The sequence below is a fragment of the Hakea prostrata genome, chromosome 9 (assembly GCF_041222555.1).
Source record: "Hakea prostrata isolate BN-2017 chromosome 9, UWA_Hpros_2, whole genome shotgun sequence".
In the NCBI taxonomy this organism is placed as follows: Eukaryota; Viridiplantae; Streptophyta; class Magnoliopsida; order Proteales; family Proteaceae; genus Hakea; species Hakea prostrata.
Window position 1 is genome coordinate 56,747,700 of NC_142608.1, and position 12,786 is coordinate 56,760,485.

Consider the following 12,786-nt stretch of genomic DNA (forward strand, 5'->3'; position numbering starts at 1 on the left):
ATTACAAAGATTTATTACCCAAATCATTCCCCTTGTGGGTCCATCCATTAAACAATCGGGATTCTTTTGCGTCTCATCCTTGGAGTACAACATCAATTGGGTAACCACTACATGGGGATGGGTTCATATCAATCGGGTTAAAAGAGAGAATAGAGTGGAGATTCATTCCTTTATCACCAGTTTTTATCTTCCTTCCTTCCGTTTCCCCCTTCCCTAGCTCCCCTTTCTTTGTCTTTTTCCGCTTTTCCGCCTCCTTCTCTTTTTTCCCCCCTGTCCCCCCGTTTTGCTTGTGCTTTGCTCTGGGGTTGCCGTCCCACCTCTGGGGATCTGTCCTCTCTTGGTTTGTTGGGTTGGTTTCTCTCTTGGCTCATGGGTTTGTCACGAGTTTTTATCTCGATCTGATCTGTTTATGTTCCTTACCCTGAGGTTTCCCTGGAGGTTGAGGTTTCCAGTCTTCGGTTGGGTTGGTTTCGATCTATTAGCTGGGTTAGTCATGATGATGATCATAGATCTCAAGTGGTGAGATCTGGAATGATGGTTGCGTGCATCATCTTTTTCCGTCTCAATCAGTGACAGAAGATTTAAATCCTAATTAGGTTAAACATGGATCATGAGTATGTGTGATCAGGATAACATTGAATGATAGGTTCAATTTTAGTAAAGCACTTGATTGGCTGTTACAAGATCAAACTAGGGTTCTTGGTTTGATCCAGAGGTTAGATTTCACCCTTTTTTTGGCTCCCATGGGTTGAGGCACCGGTGGGAATATTGTGCCATACGAACATAGATGATCAAGTTTAGGTTAACACAAATATCACCCAGGCGATCGTTCCCCATGGGGCTCACAATCTAGTGTTAGTTTCCACGATGAACTAGGTTTCTTTGGTTACCTCTCATGAGTTGGTTACCTCTCATGAGGTTACCCATATTTATTCTCACCCCCATGTGGTTCTCTTGTTTTCATAGTGATTAGGGGGTCTACTATGAGAGAATAGGTTCTCATTAAGTGAGGGAACAATTCAAATCATCAATTAGGATTTACTACGAATCCTGTATCCCACGGACTAGGGATGATTCACCCTTGGGCAGGAATTTACAATCAAGAAAGGTTTTGGGGAGGGTCCAATGAATTAATAGAAAATAAAAGGGTTGCCAATTGTTCCAAGGAAAAACAAGGATCAACTCCTCAATCATGAGGACACAAGGGAAGGTCATGGTAATAATATGAGACCTTCCCCACAATAATAAAGATAGGTAGGAAATTAGGGAAAGTATCATTAAGAGCTTTGGTGGAATCAAAATCAAGGATCATCGCCATATGGCTTCAAGATCATAGAGTGAATTGGGGGATTCACTCTAGGGTTAAAAGAATTAAAGAAGAGGTCATTACAGTAGTGTAATACCCTTCTCAAGATCAGAATATCAGAAGTAGAGAAGAAAGAATGAATTAAAGAAGAAGCGAATTGAATACCAACCTTTTAGAAGAGGAACCGGTGAAGAAATCGGGCGGATGCTTGAGGATCTTTCTTGGCTTCGAAGGAGAGGATCTAGGGATCTTCCCACGTTCTCCAAAGACTTAGAAACAGATTGAGAGTGAAACACATGGAGTTCCCCCTTTTAAATAGCACAAAGAGTTCAAGAGTTACTAGGGTTTCACCAAACCGCCAACCGACCCCGTTGGTTGATTGGTTGCCAAAGAGGAAGTTCAAGGTCGATCCCACACTATCAAGAGGTTTAGAAACATAATGGGAATAGTTTACCACGAAATTAAAAGAAATAAAGCTTTTGAAAACCTTCAAAACAGATATTTACCAAAATGCCACTGCCGACGGCTTATTCAAAACAAAGGATTTAATGGGCCAAACTTCAATATTTTGGATGGGCTTCTTTCAATACATCGTACTACTTACCTAGTATGGAGGGAAGTCTTCAAACCAGGTCCAACTAAGCTTTAGGTCCATCAACCAAGGTCTTCTTCACAAATAAATAGTTCAACACCAAATCAAATAAGGTTTCCATAAGGAAACACCATCATCAATATCCATGGGTTTTGGGTCAAACACCATATCTTCTACTGAGATGGCCCACAAAGACATCTTCCTAAGATTTTCAAAGATAGAAAGGGAAAAAAAAAAAACCCCGGAAGGGGGGGGGGGGGGGGGGGGGGGGGGGGGGGGGGGGGGGGGGGGGGGGGGGGGGGGGGGGGGGGGGGGGGGGGGGGGGGAAGGCGGGGGCGGGGGGGGGGGGGGGGGGGGGGGGGGGGTTTTCCACCCCCCTCGGGAAAAGAAAAAAAAAAAAAAAGTTCAAGCAGAAAAACTGTCGAGGGGGGGGGGGGGGGGGGGGGGGGGGGGGGGGGGGGGGGGGGGGCGGGGGGGGGGGGGGGGCTGACCATCTTGGGGAGTTTAGATTTAAATTCAATTTCAAAGTCTAAGGCACATGCCAGGTATGTCAATGCTGTCGAATCTCATGTTATTCCTAAAAGAATCAAGAAGATGAAGGAGATAGTCTTCACAGAAGAAGAAGAAATGGATGGAATTCAAGAGCCACATGATGATGCCATTGTGGTAGTCATTGAGGTGGCAAACAGGGATATTCACAAGGTTTTAATTGATACGGGGTCTTCTGTAGACATTATGTCTTATGAAGCTTTTCAACGGCTGAAGATGGATATGGTCAAGATAAAGCCTTGCGGAACAAGACTATTTGGATTCTCTGGAGAATCTACTTCAATGGAGGGAACTGTGGAGTTAACAATCACATTAGGAACACATCCACAAACAGTAACTACGGTTGCTAAATTCTTGTTGATAAAGAATCTGTCAGCTTACAATATAATTCTGGAAAGACCAACTCTGAATGCTATTGGAGCTGTGGTTTCAACGAGGCATCTAAAAGTAAAATTCCCAACTGAAGGAGGCATTGGAGAATGCAAATCTGATAAGAGAACCTCGAGGCAAAGCTATACGACTTTTTTGAAAGATTCAAAATCACAAGTTAAAGCTCTTGCTCTTACTGTGGAGGTCATGGATAATAGGGATGAAGAAAAAAATTCAAAGAGGGGAACCAGTAGAAAAGCTGGAAAATTTTTGTTTTGGTCTTGAAAATCCAGACAGGGGAACCATGATTGGGGCTGATCAGACCAATCAAGACAAGGACCAGTTGAAAGAATTTCTTCAACAAAATGCAGATGTCTTTGCCTGGTCGGCACAAGATATGCCAGGTTTAAGCAGGGAGGTAGCAGAACATTGTCTCTGGATAGATAAATCTATCAAATCAGTAAAGCAAAGGCGAAGGAATTTCTCATCAGAGAAGCATGATGCGATTAAGGTCGAAGTGGAAAACTAAAAAGATCTAAATTTATTGAGCAAATTGAATGTCCCCAATGGCTGGCGAATGTCGTAATGGTGAAGAAGCATACTGGCAAATGGCGAATGTGCGTGGATTATACTGATTTGAACAAGGCATGTCCTAAGGATTGTTTTCCTCTGCCACGAATTGATCAGTTGATCGATGCCACTTCAGGTAAGCAAATGTTAAGCTTTATGGATGCTTATTGTGGTTATAATCAAATTCTTATGAAGAAGGAGGACCAACCCCATACAACATTCATGACAAATCGGGAAAGTTATTGTTATAAGGTTATGCCTTTCGGATTGAAAAATGCTAGGGCAACATATCAGAGGGCAATGAATAAGTTGTTTGCTGGCCAGATTGGAAGAAATATGGAGGTATATGTGGATGATCTTCTCGTAAAAAGTCAATTTAGATCTGATCATCTCACTGACCTAAGGGAGTGCATTGATGTACTTAAAAGGAATGGAATGAGACTCAATCCTGAAAAGTGTGTATTTGGAGTTTCATCTGGTAAATTCCTTGGTTATATGGTTACACAGAGGTATTGAAGCGAATCCAGAAAAAATCAGGGCCATTTTGAATATGACAGCACGCAGCAATATGAAGGAAATCCAAAGCTTAACGGGAAGAGTTGCGGCATTGAGCAGATTTATATCAAAATCAGGAGATAAATGCGCACCATTCTTCAAGGCGTTAAAGAATCTAAATGCACTTAATGAATTCAGGTGGTCAGAGGACTGTCAAAGTTCATTTGAAGAATTGAAAAGGAGGCTGATCAGTCCACCAGTTCTATCTCGACCAAGGCCAGGAGAGGTCTTGCAGATATATTTATCTTCTTCGAAAGCGGTAGTGAGTGCGGTATTAATACGAGAAGAAGGTACTATTCAAAATCCTATCTACTTTGTAAGTCATACATTGTTAGATGCAGAGTCTAGATATCCAAAATTTGAAAAACAGGCTTTGGCTTTGATAATAGCGGCCATAAAGCTTAGGCCCTATTTTCAGGCTCATCCAATTGTTGTTCTTACTAACTGGCCTTTACAGAAAATAGTACATAAACCTGATCTTGCGGGGAGAATGGTGTCATGGGCAGTAGAGCTGACAGAACATGATATAGATTATAAACCCATAACTGCGATAAAGGCATAGGTGTTAGTTGATTTTATTGCTGAGAGTATTTCATCATCGGAAGAAGAAAAAGATTCCAATGAAATATCTGCTGAGTGGACTCTACATGTGGATGGATCAAGTCATCCTCAAGGATCAGGAAGCGGTGTGATTTTACAAAGTCCGTTTGGATTTGTAATTCAGAATGCACTTTGATTTAATTTTCACGCTTCAAACAATGAAGCAGAGTATGAAGCTCTCATCGCGGGATTACGACTGGCCAAATCCCTCTGTGTGCAGAACATTGAAGTAAAAAGTGATTCTGAGCTGGTGGTCAGTCAAGTTACAGGAGTATATGATGCAAAGGATGATCGGATGATTAGTTATCTCAAGAAGGTGTTGGAGTGTAAAGGGTGGTTTTCACAATTCTCGATCATGAGAATATCTAGAAATCAAAATACGTTGGCGGAATCTTTGGCGAAATTAGCGTCTGCAAAATCTCCTTCTTTACCACAGGCTATATATATTGAGGAACTGGATATCCCAGGATATTCAGAGCCAGAGATAATGGAAATTGATGCAGAAATATCTTGGATGAATCCTATTATACAGTATCTAAAAGAGGGTACTCTCCTCTCCCTGAGGACAGAGAAAAGGCCAGAAATGTGAAAAGAAGGACTGCCAAGTTTGTTCTAAAGAATGAACTGTTATATAAAAGAACAGTTTCGGGACCACTGTTGAAATGTTTGGGACCATTTGATGCACAATATGCTTTGGCAGAGGTCCATGAAGGAATCTGTGGAAGTCATCTAGGCGGGAAGGCTTTGGCTTATAAAGTTCTAAGGCAAGGATTCTATTGGCTACGCATGCAGATTGAAGCAACTGAGTATGTAAGAAGATGTCATCAATGTCAAATTCATGCACCAATTCAGAACCAACCGGCGGAGCAACTGACATCAATTCTCAATCCCATTCCATTTGCAATGTGGGGGATGGATCTACTTGGTCCATTTCCTGTTACAACCGGAGGGAAGAAATTTGTGGTAGTTGCAATTGATTATTTCACAAAATGGGTGGAAGCAGAAGCCTTAGCCACAACCACCACAAATCAAATTGAGAAGTTTTTCAGAAACAAGGCTATCTTCAGATATGGTCTGCCAAAGATTTTACTGACAGATCATGGAACCCAATTTGACAATGAAAGATTCAAGGAATTCTGTGCAGATAATCACATTGAATGTAAAAACTCCTCTGTGGCATATCCTCAATGCAATGGTCAAATCGAGGTAACCAGCAGAACACTTCTACAAGGAATTAAGAGGAGACTGGATGAAGCAAACAGCATGTGGATCGATGAATTATCTCATGTGCTGTGGGCGTATAGGACTACATTCAGAACACCAACAGGAGAAACACCCTTTAAGCTGGCATATGGGTCCGAGGCATTGGCTCTAGTGGAGGTTATGGTAGGATCAGACAGATCAGAAAGGTTTGATCCGAAGACTAATGAAGAAGGATTGAGGTTAAATCTTGAGTTATTAGATGAAGTCAGGGGGAGAGCTTTATATCGCAATATAGAATACTAGAGGAGAACAGCGGCGTACTAGAATGCTCGTGTCAGACCTAAATCTTTTAGAGTGGGGGATTTGGTCTTGAGAAAGAAGTCAGCATCGGATCCAAGGAATTGTGGAAAGCTTTCTGCAAACTGGGAAGGACCATATGTGGTGACAAAAACTGTAAGCAAAAATACATATTGGCTTAAGGATGCATATGGGAGTTGTTTGAGGCGACCATGGAATGTAATTCATCTCAAGAAATATTATCAATAGAAAGGAAATACAATTTTCTGGTATTCTTGAAGAAATCATGTTATCAACCATTGTCATCAAAAGATTATTCTTCAGTTTGTGCAAAAGGTCTTTTTTCGTCGAACCAGCCTTCTGATCATGCCTTCCAATGCTGATCCAGGGTCATTCCTTCGGAGGGTGATCCCGACTTTCCGAAGTCAGGCTCAAATAGCCAGCCTTCCGAGGTAAGATTATGAGTTCTGATCATGCCTTCCAACGCTGATCCAGGGTCATTCCTTCCGAGGGTGGTCCCGACTTTTCGTAAGTCAGGCTTGTTGGTGCAACCTAGAGGGGGGTGATTAGGTTGCAACTAGTGGATTGTCCCAATTTTTTGGTTTGTGCGGAAACACAAGATAAATTGAGAATTCAAATGAATCTAAACAATACAAGCAACCACAAGACAAGTATTTTATAGTGGTTCGACTTTGCAAGTTTACGTCCACTCCTCTCTTGGACTCAAGAGAGTATTCCACTAGTGATTCTCTTTCAATACAATGGGTAGAGATCAAACCCTTTACAATCTTTGTTACGGGGCAAGAGCACCCTTTACAATCTTTGTTTATCTTAGGGCAAGAGCACCCTCTTCAATCTTTGTTCACGGGCAAGAGCACCCTCTTCAATCTTTGTTCACGGGCAAGAGCACCCAACCAATCTTTGTTCACGGGCAAGAGTACCCAAAACCAATTCTAATCTACCTAGACTAGAATTGAAAACAGATACAAGAGAAGGATGTTACCTTAACAAGAGGTGTGACACTTTACCTCTTGTGTGTGTGTGATGCAATAAGAGTTGTATGCTCAAGATATGAAATGTATGCACCACCAAAGCCTTCAATCACCTCAAGCTTGACTTCCACAAGCTTACTTTAACACCTTGGTATGTTCTTCAAGGTTGGGGAGAAGGTGAAAGGCAAAGCACAAGGCTTTCTTGCAATTTGAGAGCTTTAGGATCACTTGGGGAGTGGGTGATCAAGTGTGAGTGTTGTCCCTCTCAAATGAGGTGAATTGGGTTTATATAGAGCACCTTTGAGTGCCAAAACCCAATCCCCAACGGATAGAAAACGAACACATTTTTTGTCCTGTTTTTCAGCCCAGACGGACGTCCGTCTGGTCAGACGGTCATCCGTCTCAAAAGTATCCGTTGCAAACAGCTGTAGAGGATATTCTCTTTAAACTAGCCGTTATAGTCAAATCTGGGCCAGACGGACGTCCGTCTGCCCAGACGGACATCCGTCTGCCCAGACGGTCATCCGTCTGGCCTGGACTGGCTCAGACGGACATCCCTCTGCCAGACGGAAATTCCGTCTGGCCTTCTGTTGTTTTCTGAGAAACAGAGTTATCAAAACAGACGGACGTCCGTCTGCTCAGACGGACATCCGTCTGGGCTCTGTTTTTCTAAACAACTTTGGGCTGGGATATGGCTTTGATTTTTGGATCGTTTTGACAATCCTAAGCGTTGTACACCTTACTAACATGTCCTAGGTCATTCTAGTAACATGGATTACATATTATGGATGCATTTACATGTGTGTGTATGCAAAGGTGTCCTAAGCCCTGATTTAGCCTAAGTCTTGATCTTTGACTTGGTCTTCGACTTGATTTTGTGCAACGGTCTTCATGTCCATCTTGGCATGGTCATCTTGACTTATACTTCATGTCCATCTTCATGTCTGTCTTGGCATGGTCATCTTGACTTAGACTTCATGTCCATCTTCATGTCTGTCTTGGCATGATCTTGGCTTTGACTTGCATATGGCTTTGACTTGGAGTTGGTCCACTTGTTCTCATCTTGAACTAAAACATCATAACTCAATATAGCCATTAGTAATTCATGCTTATTATCATCAAAACCAATAGAGGCTGATGTGGCAAATGCTGATATGGCATTTCCCAACAATCTCCCCCTTTTTGATGATGATAAACACATGAATGATTGGAAAATATGAATGATAATTATTAGCAAATAAACACTCATTCATATGCATGTTATTTTCATGTTTTTCCATGGTGAATTCTAATTCATGTTTGTTATCATCAAAACATGGTGAATTCAAGTTTCATGTTTGTTATCATCAAAACCAATGGAGGCCGATGTGGCAAAAATGCTGACATGGCATTTTCCAACAAGGCTCAAGTAGCCAGCCTTCCGAGGCCTGGTCATGCTTTCCGAAGCTGATCACGGATCATTCCTTCCGAGGGTGGTCCTAACTTTTCGTAAGTCAGGCTCAAGTAGCCAGCCTTCCGAGGCCTAATCACGCTAGCTTTATCATGGATCATTCCTTCCGAGGATGGTCCCGACTTTCCGAAGTCAAGCTCAAGTAGCCAATTTTCCAAGGCAGCCTTTCGATCGAGGGCAAAGGAGCTAATCAAGAAAATTTCTTACAAGCAGATTATATGGAAGATTTTAATTGAAAACGCAAAGACTTTCTCCAAGCTATTATCTAAGGATATCTGATCAGTTATGAAAGCTTCATCAGCAATTTTTATCTAAAGATATCTGATCAGTTATAACAGCTTCATCAGTTGTATTCTCCTCAAGAATATTTCTTTGAAAACTAATAAAAGGTATAGTAGTTGGTCAGAAAGGTGATATCTGATCAGATGCGCAACAGCCTGAGGATGGTTATCATTTTATATCTATGGTCAACATTGCAAAGATTCTCTTCAAAGTACTATTTTATTAAAACCACAAGGAGCAAAAGAGAAGAAAGGGAAATTCTATTGATATAAAAGATTGACAAAGTCAGAAATCTTATCTATTAAAGAGGTTAACAAGAAGGTAAGTTGAAAAGCAAAAGAGAATGTTTTCTTAAAGGGATAATTATTGTTGCCCCCCTGTACTTTGATTTTATTACTAATAAAACCCTGTTCTTTATGAAATTACTGTTGCCCCCCTTCCTTATAAGGGTGTTAAGTTGCCGTTAAGTTTGAATATGTAATGTCTAATTTGCCCTTCATTAAAATTAAGAAATCAAAAGACGATGCTACCCCATTTATAAAACCAGATTAAATGTCAATTTTACCCTAAACTTCATTTATTTTGAATTAATGAAATGAGCAAAATCCAAATCCGATTTGGTTTCCCACCCTAACTAAACTTCATTTATTTTGAAAAAATTTTAGGTGATATTCAGTTTCCAATTTGAGTTGAATTCGATTTTCCTTCCTCTTCCGTTTCTATTTGAGTTTTATTCAATCATTCATTCATTCTTTCTTTCTTTCTTCTTCTTCTTCTTCTTTTTTTTTTTTTGTTCACAGTTAATTAAGGGTACTACTGTAACTTGACAAAAGGGTAAATAAGTAAAGAGATAAGTATAAGGGTATTTTGGGGTTTTTGAGAAAATATAAAGATGCCACATCATCAGTTAACTAACGGAACTTAACGATAGGGGGGCAATAGTAATTATAGACAAAGTTGAAGGTTGGATTAGTAATTTTGAAAAGTACAGGGGATATAGTAGTAATAAAATCAAAGTACAGGGGGCCAATAGTAATTATCCCTTTCTTAAATCTTTTAATTTGCAGGTGGATCATCATTTGCAACAACTTCTTTATCACCTTGAGAAGGTGAATCATCATCATCATCTTGATCACTGGCAGAGTGGCTGTTGCCAGAATTTAAAGACTCATCATTGTCATCATCATTATCATCATCTGTGGAACTATCTAAGTTTGGGTGCTTCAAATTCTTGAGATCAAAAAATTTTCTAGATGGGAGAAATTCTGGGGGCAGACTTGAAATCCATATTGGGGTGAATCTTGAGGATTTCCGGAAAGATTTGATCAGAATAGTCCTTTACCATATTCTTTCAAAATCCAAGGAAAGCTTGATTATCTCCAACTTCCTTTATGGATGAGGTAACTGAGCTGAGGACCACTTGATATTCATCTTGTATTCTTTTCTTTTCTACCTCAAATTGTCTTCTTTCTGTCTGCATATCTTCAAGCATAAAGGTTTTATCTCTCAGAGTTTCATCTAAAAGAACATTTAGATTTTCTTTTTCCTGAGAAATCAAACTCAGGGAAACCTTGAGATTATCTTTTTCTGCTGCAACCTCGCAAAGTCTCAATCCCAAACTATCATTTTGATTTTCCAAAGTAGACTTTTCCTGCAAAATTGAGTTAAAGGCTTTAAGATGGTATTCATGAGCCAACTCCAAATTTGCATTTAATTTCTCAGTCTTTTCAAACTTTTCCAGAAGTTCATTCTTCTCTCTTTCAACATCTTTTGACCAAGCAAAGGCTCTGGCTAACTTTTCTTTGAGATCTTCTCTCTCAACAGTGGCAAGTTTGGCCCTTTCCAGGGCATCATTCTTTGACATCTCGAGCTGAAGAAGCTCATCCTTATGTTTCAAAACAGCACTTCTTAACATGGAAACCTCTTCCTGCAAGTCAGCGCATAAATCAGAGCAAAGTTGATAGTCAGTTTGCAAATCATCTAAGTCATTGATCAAATGTATCTCTATGAATTCAGCAGCTGTCAATTTTCTTTCTGAAGAGTTCAAACTTTTTCGGAGTTCTTGTACCTCATTAACCAGTTCAAAATTCCTCTTAATCAGGCTGTCATTTTTCTAAGACAAAGCTTTTTCTCTTTTCAGAACTTCAGAAAAAGCATTGAAAGCAGCTCCAAAACATCTGTAGGTTAATCAATAAAGACCAAATAGAATAAATAAAATCAATAATAGATCAGTTTTAATAAGAAAGATAGAATTTTGTTCCTTACCCCCATCCATGTGAGTAAAGGTCAAGGTCAGACATTCGGGCTGTTTCTGTCTTGTCATGAGGAATCCTGCCCTTGGTTCCCCATTCTCTAGCAACCTCCCAATTATGGCTAGCTGTATGATTCTCTTTCAAAAGCCATCCAGGGTTAAAGGGATTTCCCGAGTCAGCAACACTCTGGGTATCATCTGGTTGACCAGGAATTGGCTGGGGATTGGCAACCTCAATCATATTGTGAGAATCCATATTCACAGTAGCATCATTTGAATCAGTCTACATTGCAAAATCTTCAGCCACAATATTTTCTTGATCTCCAAGATCAATTTGGGTATCAATTGCCATATGGACTTCTTGGGGAGCAACATTAATTTCTGGAGGAACAACTTCAAGGATTTCTTCAGGTGGTGGGATATTCTGGATATTTTCTTCAGGAACAAGAGTTATATTGATGTCTGGAATGACATCATTCATAGCAGGATTTGATAAAGGCAAAACAAAAACAGGAGGATTGGAAACATCAACATTCACAAAAATACTTTCTTCAGCAACAACTTCCAAAGGAGGATTGGAAACATCAACATTCACATCAACTAATTGATCAACAATCTCTTCAATGATATCACCTGCAGCATGAGCGAGTATATCTTCAGCAATTTCCTTTAGATGATCAAAAGAATAATCGAAAATTTCCTTACCTTGACCTTCATTCTCGACCATTTTTTCTAGGAGAATCGAAGTGTCATGAGGTAATTCAGCTGATGTAGTGGGAAGTATATGTTCTATGACTTCTTTAACATTGATTTCAGTAGCATTGGGGGCTTCTTCTTGAGGATTGTTTTCTTCAATGGGGACTTTAGTGGGTGTAGAGTCAGATTCTTTTTTCTTCCTCTTCTTAGATCTAGATAACCCCTGACAAGAGGCTGGACCTGTAGACCGAAGCCTACATCTCAAAGTGTTGGAAGTTCTGGAAGTCCTTCTCTTGACACCAGGAGTTTTACTGGCAACAATCTTAACAAGTTGTACATTAGGGTTTTCTTTATCAGGAGTTTCTCTAACGGAATCCTCTGGTGCCTGGTCAATTTTCTCCTGACCAGGAGAGGATTCCTTCTCAACAGACTTTCTTTTGGAGGAACGAAGGGCAGTGTGTTTCCTTTTCTTGGGGGGTTTGGTAAGCTTGGGGTCAGACTTTTCTTCTTCTAGAGCAACTCTTCGAAGTTTGGCGACACTGGGAATTTGGTGAGCAATGGTTCCTGTATATGCATGAAGTAAAGATAAGGCTTAAAGAAAAAGTAATAATAAAAGGGAGGAAAAAGTATGTCATTGTTATCGTCCTTTACCTGGGAAAAGACCATGGTTGGCTAGGCCTGCATCAGTTTTTAGGTCAGCCGCATCGATCGGAGCTCCAGCAGAAATTAAGCCCCAGGTCTCTCGATCATACTCATTGAGTTCCGGACGCTTATTCTGAGGAAATAGAGAGTTCAAAGAATGCAAACACCATCAGGAGCGGAAATTTGGATTTGGAATGGCACAAAAAAAGTATTTTTCTCGCCACTGTTTGTTGTTATGAGGAATGGAAGAGTCAATGAAAATCTAGGATTCTTTGCCCAGTTCATTTGCAATACAGGTTCTTCTAGCAAAATGAATGTATCCATGTTTGCGGGATACTTTCAAAGTGTAGTAGTTCCTAAAAAGTTCAACAGAAGGAATGCGAATTATTCTAAGAATGAAGGCGAAAAAGCAATAAACTAACCTCCAACTAT